This window comes from Mastomys coucha, unplaced genomic scaffold, assembly GCF_008632895.1.
Source record: "Mastomys coucha isolate ucsf_1 unplaced genomic scaffold, UCSF_Mcou_1 pScaffold1, whole genome shotgun sequence".
In the NCBI taxonomy this organism is placed as follows: Eukaryota; Metazoa; Chordata; class Mammalia; order Rodentia; family Muridae; genus Mastomys; species Mastomys coucha.
The window spans coordinates 92,542,044-92,553,928 of NW_022196891.1; the positions used below are offsets into that span (position 1 = coordinate 92,542,044).

General features: G+C 46.9%; 1 long non-coding RNA gene across 2 annotated transcripts in view; it reads right to left on the minus strand.

The window, feature by feature from the left end:
• The window catches only part of LOC116069306, a 16,101-nt gene extending 12,706 nt beyond the window's left edge, over positions 1 to 3,395 (minus strand). Inside the window, exons 1-2 of one of the 2 annotated variants that reach the window (XR_004109974.1) lie at positions 2,681 to 3,395; positions 1,006 to 1,256 (exon numbers count right to left, since the gene is read on the minus strand). This is a non-coding gene — a long non-coding RNA (uncharacterized LOC116069306). Of the gene's footprint in view, positions 1 to 1,005; positions 1,260 to 2,680 lie in introns of both variants that reach the window. The other variant, XR_004109973.1, reaches the window with a different exon arrangement.
• Between the last annotated feature and the right edge of the window lie 8,490 nt (positions 3,396 to 11,885).

An 11,885-nucleotide genomic window follows, 5' to 3' on the forward strand; every position in this document is an offset into this window, starting at 1 on the left:
AGGTCTCTCACATTCCCGGTTCGTGGAAACCCACGCTAGTAGGAAGCTGCGGGACGGCATCCTACAATCTTCAATAGCATCAGCTTGTATTTGAGACAGTCTCTCTCACTGGCCTGTATGTCACCAAGGTGACTAGACTGGCTGGCCAGTGATCCCCAGAATTCCTTCTGTATTGATCTCCCCTGCGCTGGGATCACAAATGTATACACCTTCTCTGTTTTTTTTTTTATGTGAGTTTTAAAGGCTGAACTGAGGGCCTCAGGTTTGCAAGTTAAGCCCTCCCCCTCCCACTGGCCCCCAAGCCTCAGCATGTCTGTCTTTAAAATTCTGGTGTGTACCGTCACCTCAACAGAACACAGAGAGCGCCCTCCTCGAGTGGAGAGATGGCTCGGCAGTTAAGAGCACATATAGCTCTTACAGAGAACAAGAGTTGGATCTAAGCACCATGTCAGGAAGCTCCATGGGATCTGATGCCCTCTTCTGGCCTTTTTGGTTTCCTGCACACATGTGAATGTGGCACACATGCATACATGCACACACACACACACACACACACACACTTCTAAACAGAAAAATAAAAATGTAAAGTAATAAAAATAAACATTAATAGGAGGGGATACTGTTTGGGAAAGGAAACCTCTACATCAAGGCACAACTGAAGATCCAAGGGCAAAACAGACACAGGCCTGAAACTGCTGTCACAGGTTATATGTGTGTTATAGAGCACATGACATCTAAGTTTCACTAGGTGGTGATGTCATAAAAAATAAAAGTGTGGCTTAAGCCATTCCATTTTCTTATTCAGCAAACTTCCCAGGGCTTTGTCAGGCAATTTTGAGGCATTGGTATTTACCGTTGCTGAACCTCAGCCACAAAGACGTGAAGACTCAGAGAACCCATCTAAGAGACTTGCAAATCATTATGTAATGCAGTCTGGTGATATGGTCACTAGAGAGGGGCAATGGGTATAAATAAGGGTGTACCAACGAGATTGCCTCAACTCACCTGTGTACATGCTCCAGGCTGGATGCTCTGGCACCTGCAGACTTCCAATCATCAGCCGTGGGGGAGGAGGCAGAGCAGTGGGAGGAGCGAACATGTTGGGGTGATGTGAGTGGGCAGGGGGATGGAGGATGGGTGTGAAGCTGTGTAGAGGGCTGTGGTTGAGCAGGGAGAGAGGGAAGGGGGAGGCAGACGGGTGGTGGGAGATGTGAGGAGGGGCAGGCTGGGTTTTTGCTGGATTACTGCTTCTGCTGCTGCTGTCAGAATAAAAAAGGGAAAAGGGAAAAAGTCAGTGATTGGTTTTGTTGCTGTTCAACTATTACTCTCTTTTTTATTACAGTAAAAGACACTTTATTTTATTATTCTATTTTATTTATTTTTGTTTTTAGAGACAGGATTTTATATAGCCCAGGCTACCCTCTGTGTCACAACTTGTGATCCTCACACACCCATTTACCCAGTGCTAGAATCACAGCTGTGCACCAGCATGTCAAGTTCATCCAGTGCTGAGGAAGGACCCCAGGATTTCGTGCCCACTAAGCAAGCAGTCTACCAAGTGGGCGGGCTTTATTTTTAGGAACGGAAGGAGGAAAGGATGGAGGGAAGGAGGGAGGATACAATGTAACCAGCTACCTCGGGATACAATGTGACCTAGCCACATACAATGTGACCTAGCCACCTGCCACCCTCTCTCCCCTACCAAGATGGATTGGACCCTCAAACTGTGAGCCAAAATAAATCCTTCCTTCTTTAGATTGCCTCTGTCCAGTATTTTGTCAAAGCAACAAGAAAAGCAAGTAACATATCACTCTTCTGAATCAGAGGATCAAGAGATGGACCTGACCCTATGGGGAAGGCCTACAGGAAACAAAGTTGTCCCTAAACCAGCCAAGTCATCTGCCTTCCAAAAGGAAGAAGTAACACAGATGGAAGGAGCCTGAGGACAGTGGTGGAGCTAGACCCTGGAAGCTCAAGTCTCCCTCTTCTTTGCATACATTAGTGAGCAACTCAGTTGACTTTCCTTTTTGAGACCTAATGAAGTCAAAAGGGGGCATGGCTCTCCACACAGGGCTTTTCTCTCATTTTCAACAGAGCTGAGTGACCCCAAGTGGAGAAAGGGCCTTGAAACAAAAGAAACCCAAGCTCTTAGGGCCTCTAGAAATACCAGCACTGCTTTTCATAGGCATAGTCACCCTCCTCAGACTTTCCCCATGAAAGATCTTCAGCTGTACCTCAGCCTCAGCATGCCTGCTGGCCATCCACCAGGATGCCCTGGCACAACCTCCTACCTCCTCACCCTCTCTAGGCAGGGCTTCCTGTAGTCCTGGCTGTCCTGGAGCTCACTCTGTAGACCAGGCTGTCCTCAAACTCATTTAGATTCACCTGCCTCTGCCTCCTGGAGTGCTGGGAGTGCCATCATGCTGGGCTCCTCCAGGTTTTTTTTAAACCATCTTTCCTGCCTCCTCATTGTATACCTCAACTCCCTACCGGAATTTTATCCCAATCTCACCCCCCACCAAAGTCCTCCACACCCAAGACACCCACACTCGTCCAACAGTTCCTTTCCCCATTTTTCAGTCTCAATGATTAAAAGGCAGGGCAAATTGCAAACAGACAATTCCAGTCTCCCGAGCTCGCGCATGGTAACCTCGCCCTGTGGAAGATTGGGGTTGGTCACCTTAAGCTGTTGAGGCTCAGGCTACTGCTGTTGTAGGCCTACAAGCAACTTCGAGAGGCTCTGGGAGGAGGGATGTGACTGCACAGATGGAAGGGTCTGCTGGAGAAGATGGCTGGGGACTGAAGCCTGGGAGGCCGCTGCACCTGAGGCAGCAGGGCAGGCTGCAGTTTGGCTTCAGGGGGTCCTTGGACTGGCTGTGTACTTGGAGGAGGGAACTGGGGAGGAGCTTCGGTGCGCGGTACCAAGTCCGGGTCTGGAGATGGAATCTGGAGCTGAGTCTCGACCTGGGGCAGGGATGGTAGCTGAGGGAGCTGAGGGTGTGGGTTTTTGAGCACCATGGGTTCAAAGACGGGCTCTTTGCAACAGTCCTGGTTCTTCTGGCTTCTCTCTAGACCCGAGATCTTGGGGACAATTGGTCCCGCATCTTGATTGTGGGAGAGAGAAGAGACAAAAACAAGAGGGAATGCATGAAAGAAGGCAAGGGACACAGAGGACAAGCCATCTGTGTAAAGGATCGAATACTCCCAACAAGATTGCATCTGCCACCCAGCACCCTGATTCCCATCGTTTAGGGAATATACACCATTAGGAGCTTCAACAGTGACTTCTTCTAATCTCTGAATGCATGGGGGCAGAATGTGTTGCATATACATACATGTAGGAGAAAAAAAACATGTGAATAAAAAGAAAAAAATCTAACCGGGCAGTGGTGGCACATGCCTTTAATCCAGCACTTGGGAGGCAGAGGCAGGCGGATTTCTGAGTTCGAGGCCAGCCAGGTCTACAGAATGAGTTCTGGGACAGCCAGGGCTACACAGAGAAAACCTGTCTTTAAAAAAAAATCTTAAAAGTGTACTTCTTTGAAGGGCTTAAGAAATACTTTGGAAAAATAGAGCAGACCCAAACTGGTTTCCAAATCGCAGGTTGGTTTCTACATAAGAATAAGAACCATGCAATGCTATGCACTGAGCACGTATGGTGTGCCAGGAGCTACACAGAGCTTGAGTCTTAAGAAGATGAAATGAAGTACTTCGAGAAACTAAGACTCTGAGACATCAAGTAAACAGCATAGTGGAAGTTAATGTTCCATTAAGATTTCATAGGAGGGCTCAAAGGAAACCACAGCATGGAGGGAAAATAAGTTTTAAGTTGCAACATTAAAGAAATGCAAACAGATTCTTTTTTAAATTGCACTTACCTATTTGTATGTTGTTATTGGGTGTATACCTATTTGACAGTAGTGTGGAGGTCCATGAATGAATTGTGGGAGGCAGTTTCTTGCCTTCTACCATATGGGTTCTGGGGATTGCACAGAACCTGGCTTTTCAGACTTGTTAGCAAGTTGCAACATCTTGCATCCGGGGTCCGGCGTCTGGAGTCTGGTGTCCAGTATCTGGGTCCGAGTTCAGGGTTCAGGGTTCAGGGTTCAGGGTTCAGGGTTCAGGGTTCGGGTCAGGGAGGGGACACCCACTGGTGCCCCTAGAGGGTTTACAATGCTGGGCAATGCCTTATCCCAGCCCAGCATCTGACTATTTCATGGTTCAGGGGAAAAGCCTGTATACCCTCATTGCAGCTGCATGAGCATCACTGTGTATAAGAGAATTGTTGTATCCCTTGGGAGAAAATATAATCCACAAGGGAAGAAGAGTTGCTTGGGGAGGGTGTCAATCACCTGGGAGGAATGAGGACAGTATAGACTGAGGCCCAGAAGGAAGTCAATAGCTAGGCCTAGGTATCAGCTCTCTGCTCACCAGCATGGGGCTCCTGGAGATCCCCCCCTAGAGCTTCTGGGGGCTTTGATGTGGCAGGAAGCAGAGGGGTGTGAGACAGCCAGGAAGGAAGGGAGGCATAAGACCCACAGAGAGGCACTATCTACCCTTGAGGAAGCAAGAAGAAACAGGGTAGCTTGGGTACATATGCAACTCACCAACCCCCAGAGCTTTCCTGTGAACCCTAAGGCTCCATGAATACGCATGAGCTCATTTGCATATCAATTATGGCTTCCTCTGTCTCACCAGAGCCCTATGTAGACGACCGGTCACAGATTTGCATATGCAGATGAGAACCCGGGATGGCATCAGGGGCGGGGCCGGAGCCCTGAGAGCCCGCAATGCCTGGCACTGCTGTCAATCACATGGTGGCTTGAGACTCCTGGCCTCAAGGACAGGAAACATCTCTCTTTGCTCCTCTCCTAAGTCAGACTCTGAGCCCCTATTTTATGGTCAAGGCCATTTCTACTTTCAGTTTCAGATTCCCTGAGGCCAAGGTCTCTACCTTCTCTTTATTAGGGTCCACAGAATTCTGGGTCTCCCACTGTGACAGCAAAGAACTGGTATAAGGCCAGGGAAGCATCCTGGGCTCCCTGGAGGAGGAGGCAGGTTGCCTTTCCAGGAGTAACCATCCACGAGGAGGATTTCGAGCAAGCCTAGGGGCAGACAAAGGCCACCACACAGCCCTGGGAGGACTTCGTGGCTTTCTGAACTGTCCTATTTACACAGTGAATCATCAGCGGCTGGATGAATCCACTGTCACTGAAGCCACGCCTCTCTATTCCTTACACACACTATTACCCCCCCCACACACACACACACACAGTACTTTTTCGGATAGGAACCTCAGCGGGTACTGCCCGCAGCATTTTTGGGGCTAATAAAGATCTTGCATGCTGGGAGGGTAAAGTTGAGTTGTCTAAGTACACTGAAAGGAGGCTAGTGGCCACTTCCCTTGCCTTTCACTAGGAAAGAAGGCTGGCATTCCTGTGAACCCATGGACATGGAATTTAAGATGGAGATTAAGAACATGGTGTTTATAAGGCAGGCTCCCATTTCCCAGGAAGCTCCTGTTGGTGTTACAACAGCTGGGACCAACCACAGGAGGCCTGTGCTGTGTTTGTGCTGCAGCCTGAAGGGAGGCATCATGCGCTAATTAACAAATTGTCCCCAAGTTGTCCTTGTGCAAGGACAAAGCTGTGAGTTCCCATGAGTGGCCTCTGTACCTCATGCCACAGGAAGGAGACTAGCATACTTGTGACATGACTTGAATCCAAACCCATACTTGCTTTCTGAATTGTCTCCTAATGACCCCAGCGAGATCTTGGCTCAGTGAGGAAACTGTTTGCTTTCTCCAATGATGGGTAAGCACAGGTAGAGACCCTCAGTGGCTCACTTTCTTGTGGATGTTGGCATTGCTCGTCACTTCCAGAGCACCTGTGAGTACAGTGTGCCAGGCCAGCTGGGTATCATGGGATGAGTGGAAGTCTGAAGTGCTGGCTGAGGCCAGAAGAGAGCCAGCAATGGGAAATGGAAGCATAGACCATGCCTACTGTATTCTCCATGAAATCTACAAGTGAGAGAGAGAAATCGAAGAACCCACCAGCAGCCATCCTCAACAGAACAGCAATGGCAGCTGACAAAAGACCCCTGAACTTGATGACAGTTGACCTTCCCTCCTGGAATGATGTGGTGGAGAGAGTCATTGAACTTTCACCTGAGATCCCAGCCATTTGTATGTAATTATATCTTCAATGCATATGGCCCCCCTGGGCTCTGTGGGGGTTAGAATATATATGTGAGGGGTTACCTGAAGGAGGGGGACTCCATCTATGCAATAATGGGGAAGTCATCATTCATACTGGGTGAGAATTTTCCAGTGTGGCTGCTTTTGGAGGGGTCACTTACACTCCTATAAGTAAATCTGCACCTATGCACTGTACTTAGAGCCGGTAAGCACTTTGCCTCTCCAAGTTAGACTGGTAGAATGATACTTTGTTGCTGGTGCCCTGTATGGAGATATCTGCTATGTCTCTCCTGGGAAATAGTTGCTCAAATTCTTAATAGCAACAGTGTCAATCCATCGGCAGCCTGTCTTTTCATCAACATGCTTGTTTCTGGGACTTGTGGCCTACTAAGACCTGTTCAGTGTCCTGCCTCCAGGACCTCTGGGCTGTTCCCCCTACTCTGTTCTGTGCCATGAGTTAGAGGTGTACAGGCTCTCCAGAGGAGGCTTGCCATTTCTTTTACAGAAGAAAGAGGCTGCTGGGCAGTGGTAGCACACGCCTTTAATCCCAGCACTTTGGAGCCAGAGGGAGGTGGATTTCTGAGTTCGAGTCCAGCCTGGTCTACAGAGTGAGTTCCAGGACAGCCAGGGCTATACATAGAAACCCTGTCTTGAAAAATAAAAAAATAAAATAAAATAAAATAAAATAAAAAAGAAGAAGAAGAAGAAAGAAAGAGGCTGATGGAGTTTAGCTTGGCCTGGGCAGCAGTCTGGTTTGAATTCTATCAAGTCCCGGCAACACCCTTAGGTTCCATTCACTAGTAGATCATGTTACTTGCACCCCAACCACTGTACCAAATAACTGAAACATGAAGGAAATACAGCAAGAAGTGGATGTGGCAAGCAGACACTAACAAAGGCAAAGGGCATGAGGTCAGAGAAGAGATTCAAAGGACATCAGACCCCTGGACACACTGCATGCTGCTTTGGCTAGTAGCCACTTCCTACCTTGCCTCTGTTCTGTTTGGGTTCTTGTTTTGTTTGAGACAGAATCTCATTATACAGCTCAGGTTAGCCTGGAACCCACAATCCTCCTGCCTCTCAGCCTCCTGAGTACTAGGATTACAGGCATGAACCACCAAACCTTAATGGTAGAAGACAGATTATGGTAGCTCAGGTCTTAATCCTCAACGAATTTTCACCTAATTTTGGCCACTAGCAGAAGGTCACATGAAAAAGATAAAAAAAAAATTGTCTTTGAATGGCACAGGAGAAGATGTGCATCCGAGAGCAAAGACACGATTGCTGTTAGCAATGGCTGCTTCTGAAGCCAGCAGAGCTGACCTGGGTTCAAGGCCAGGCCTGAGTAGTTTCTGGCTTGCTCTATGCTGTCTCTGTTGCTTTAGGATTTCCTTCATCAAGATAATCACTAGTATTACCATATATTTGAAGAAAGGAACCAGGGGGACAGAAAGATGATTCAGTGGTTTAAGAGCACTTCCTGTACTTGCTGGGGACCAGGTTCCCTTAGTCCCCAGCACTCATGCCAGGTAGCTCAGAACCCAATGCCCTCTTCTGGGATCTGTGGGCACCTGCACATACATGACATACAGACACATAGGTGCTCACATGTACACACAAAATCTTTAAGAAAAAAATAGAGAGAGGGAAAGAGGGAGGAAGGAACGTTGTTAGTATCAGCCCATATTTGTGTCAGAGAAACTGACATTCTATGGGCTTTTAGCCTGACAAGATACTCTGAGAGTGCATGGTACACCATGCAAAATGATGCTCACATAGGATCTTTCATGAGGGCTAGCAACCAGACAAGACTAAAGTACCCCAAAGCAGGGATGTGTTAATCCCTTTCTAATCTGAAAAGCTAAAGCAAGACCTACACATCCCTCCTCTTCAAGGATGGCTTTCTCTTACTGTCCCTTGAAGACAGAAATTCAAACAAAGGTACACGCACACTTTCCTAGGAGAAACACCAACTCACAGGCAGGGAGCACACACCGTCCTAATGCAGAAGGGCCACTTTCCTGACTCCCTAGGAGGGTACGTTCCTAAGCTTAACAAACGTTTCCCTCAGGTCTGTGTTCTGACTTCAGAGAGTGAAGTTTAGGCTTCCAGCAGGACCTGGCCTTCCCAGACACCAGTCAGGAGGCAGACTGACTAGACGCTCTGGAAGATCAAGCCTGGTAGGGACAGAGGAGGAAGCTGGGACTCTAAAACTTGAATGACTAGCAAGGGATCTAACACTAAAAGCAGAGCTGGGACTTGAACTCATACCTTCTTGTGGATGGGGTCTCCCGTGCCAAGACTTCCCAGGTCACTGACTGCCCAGAGTAACCAGCACTCCATGGGATGCTGAATTTCACAAATGACTTTGAATCCAAATGTGCTGTGGGAGTTCAGTTAGTCACAAGTAAAATGGAAACATAGCTTTACCTTACCCTGGAGACATGGCATCCAGGCCCTGCAGGTTCCATGTGTTGACCACACTGGGCCTTGCAGCGGCTGGTCCTTAGTCCCTTGGTCTTGAATGACCCAGACTAAAGGTGACAAATGAGCATGCTTATTGGGTTTGAATGCTGATACCACCGCAATGGTTGACATCTGGACTCACATTAGCTTTTTCCAGCTTCACATAAGTCACTCTGATTTTAATTATGGGTGTTTTAGGAGCTGGGGGGTAGGGTAGAAACAGGAATCAAGTGTGAGAATGCAAGTGCAGATACTCAGAACCTGTGTAAAGCTGGATCAAACAGGGCATGTCTGTAATCCCAGTGGAGATGAGACTCCCCAAAAGCTCCCATGCTGGCATACATATACACACACACACATGCAAACACATACACACACACACACACATACACATGCATATACATACATACACATACATATACACATGCAAACACATATATACATACACACACACATACACATACAGACACATACACATGCACACACATATACATATACAGGAAGATCAGAAATTCAAGGTCATCCTCCACTACATAAAGCAATCCAATCCAGCTAGGGATACCCAAGACTTTGTCTCAAAAAAAAAAAAAAGAAAAGAAAAAAAAAAAGAAAAGAAAAAGTCATTAAATGAATAAACAGCATAAGGAAACTCCATCTCAGGAGAGTTGGAGACAGCCAGAGGGTGACAGGTTATAAAGGCAGAGCGAAAAGGGGAGAGAAAGCTTGCAAAGGGGGTTGGCAGCTTTCATTCTCAGGCAAAGCCTTTCTCCTCTCCTTTCACCTCTCAAGTCTTGCTGGTTACTCTTACCTAACTGAAGTGGTAGCCCAGTGGCTCCATTCCTGTGCTCAAGCAGCAACTAAAGCTGGTGCCCTGAACACTGTTCTTAGTTATGCATTAACCCTCGACAGTCCATAGGGGAGGTGCCTGTTCAGATAAAGAACCTGAAGTGCCAGGCTACAGCATCCACAGAGGTCACACAGGCAAGCACACAGACAGGGATGCAGCCCAGACAGCCAGGCTCCACGGCTCCTCTCTAATCTTGTCTGTCCACTGTAGCTCACAGATTAGACAGAGGGACTTCGAAAGTTTTTTTTTTTTTTCCTAAGAAAATGACTCATCAGATTGGCCTGTGGATAAGCCTGTGGGGCATTTTCTTGAGTAATAATTGATGTGGGAGGCCCCAGCCTACTGTGGGTTGATGCCACCCCCAGGCAACTGTATAAAACAGCAAGCGGATGAGCTGTGGGGAGCAAGCCAGTAAGTGCACCAAGTCTTCTTTCTTTGTTTCACTTCCTGTTTCCTTCTGGATGCCCTGGTCCTTTGGGTTTCTTTAATGCTCCTCTTAAGCTATGGAGCACATTTTAACGTCTTCATCACAGACCTGCTGGGTAGCAGGAGGTGGCCACCACTACGGTTCAATCCAGGTAGTTATTGTACAGAGAGCCCCTTTCTGTTTCTGCTTCAGAGACCAAGCGTTTTTATTGTTAGTAAAACAAATACTTTTCTGCCACTTGTCACTGACATTGAACTACTTCATATACCAGGGAACTTAAAAAAAAAACTCCCTACTAATTCAACATATTAAGTTATTAAAGGTACACATTGTTTAAAATATCTTACTCGGAGAACTCTAGTGTCTTGCATAATGCCTGACCTGTATGTAGCTCAGTAAATGCTTATTCATATTTTAAAAACATTTTTCATAACAGAAGAGCACTAGAATTTATCACATTGCTCATTAATTTTTTTTATGTCCGTAAGTGGGATTCTTTCCTGAACAATTTTAGAATAAAGAATGCACGATAATGTCTGTGTATGTTATGTGTGTTGGGCACTTAGAGACCCTTGTGTGTTTTCCTAAGATGCAATTACCCCTTGTTGACCATAAGATCAGTTTTCCATCAGGAGCTCGATACTTGCCGTGTTTACATTTTTATTTTCAGCTTGGGGCAGGTACTTCTCTTGAGCTGGAATCAAGGGCACTCTTTTGGGGCTAAGTCATAAAAAGCCTAAAGGAGGACTTGATGCTAGACTCTGCTGTCTTTAATTAAAATGGCTCCAGACACATGTCACATGTTCTTTGATGAAGCCTCATCCCCTGCAAAGCATTTCAGGGAACCTGGAGGTTTCCCCACTTTGCCATCGAGTAGTAAACACTGCTGTAGAAAATGTAAGACCTGCTCAAGGGCTGAGAAAACTTGGCGGCCAGGGTAATCTCCTGAGATGGGACGGATTACAGATGGCTGTGCCTTGGCCTGCTCTAGGTGGTAGCAGTCTTTTTTTAGAACTTTCTTGGTATGCATGGGTGTTAAAGATTTGGACTTGTTGGTTCAAACAAGAATGAATATACACACAAGTGGGGGAAAGGAGAGAGAATGTAGATGCTTATTTACTGCTTTCTACAGTCAATACTACATTCCACTCTCTGTACTGTAGTTTGTCTCCTTCAGTAGGGTACCCAATCAGAAAAACAAAAAACCAACCAAACAAAAAAAAACCAAAAAACCAGTCATTTTATTTTTTGTTTGTTTGGATCAGTTCAGTTTGGTGTGAGGGACAGGGAATGAATGAAGGGGAAGAGAGGGGCAGGTCCCAGGTAGCCAGGAAGATGGCTTGGTTCTGTAGCTTCAGCAATAACTTCTGGTTTCAGTAAATGATCTGGCCTGCAGGTCACATTATTCGGGGGAACGAGGAGGGTCACAACCTGTGAATAAAGAATGGGCAAGAGAGATGACAGGACTCAAGGAAGCACTGTTTGTCAAGAGCCGTTTACTTAGCAGAGCCAAGCATATTTAAAGCAAAAATCTTGGAGGGGAGGGGGAGAGGAAGGAGGGAAATGGAAGGTTACAAAATCTTCTGGGGTTGAGCTCCAGGGTGACAGGCGGGGAGAGGGTGGATGACAGGTGGAGAGGGGGTGGATTTCCGTGAATGTTCTTTTCCCAGGGCCAAGCCGGATCCTTGTGATTGTCAGGCAGGATGTTAATCTCAGGGTTCACATCCTTGTGATTGTCAGGCAGGATGTTAATCTCAGGGTTCTCAATTAGCTGGGGCAGGATGTTTATCTCAGGGCTCTCATGGTTCCCAACAAGTAAAACCGAATTGAGCTAGTGAACAGGTATGGCTTGATGTTTGCTAGAATGTTTCATCTTCATCCAGAGTCTTATCTCAACACACAGACACACCACACACAGATGTAGACATGCAAATATTCACACACACACA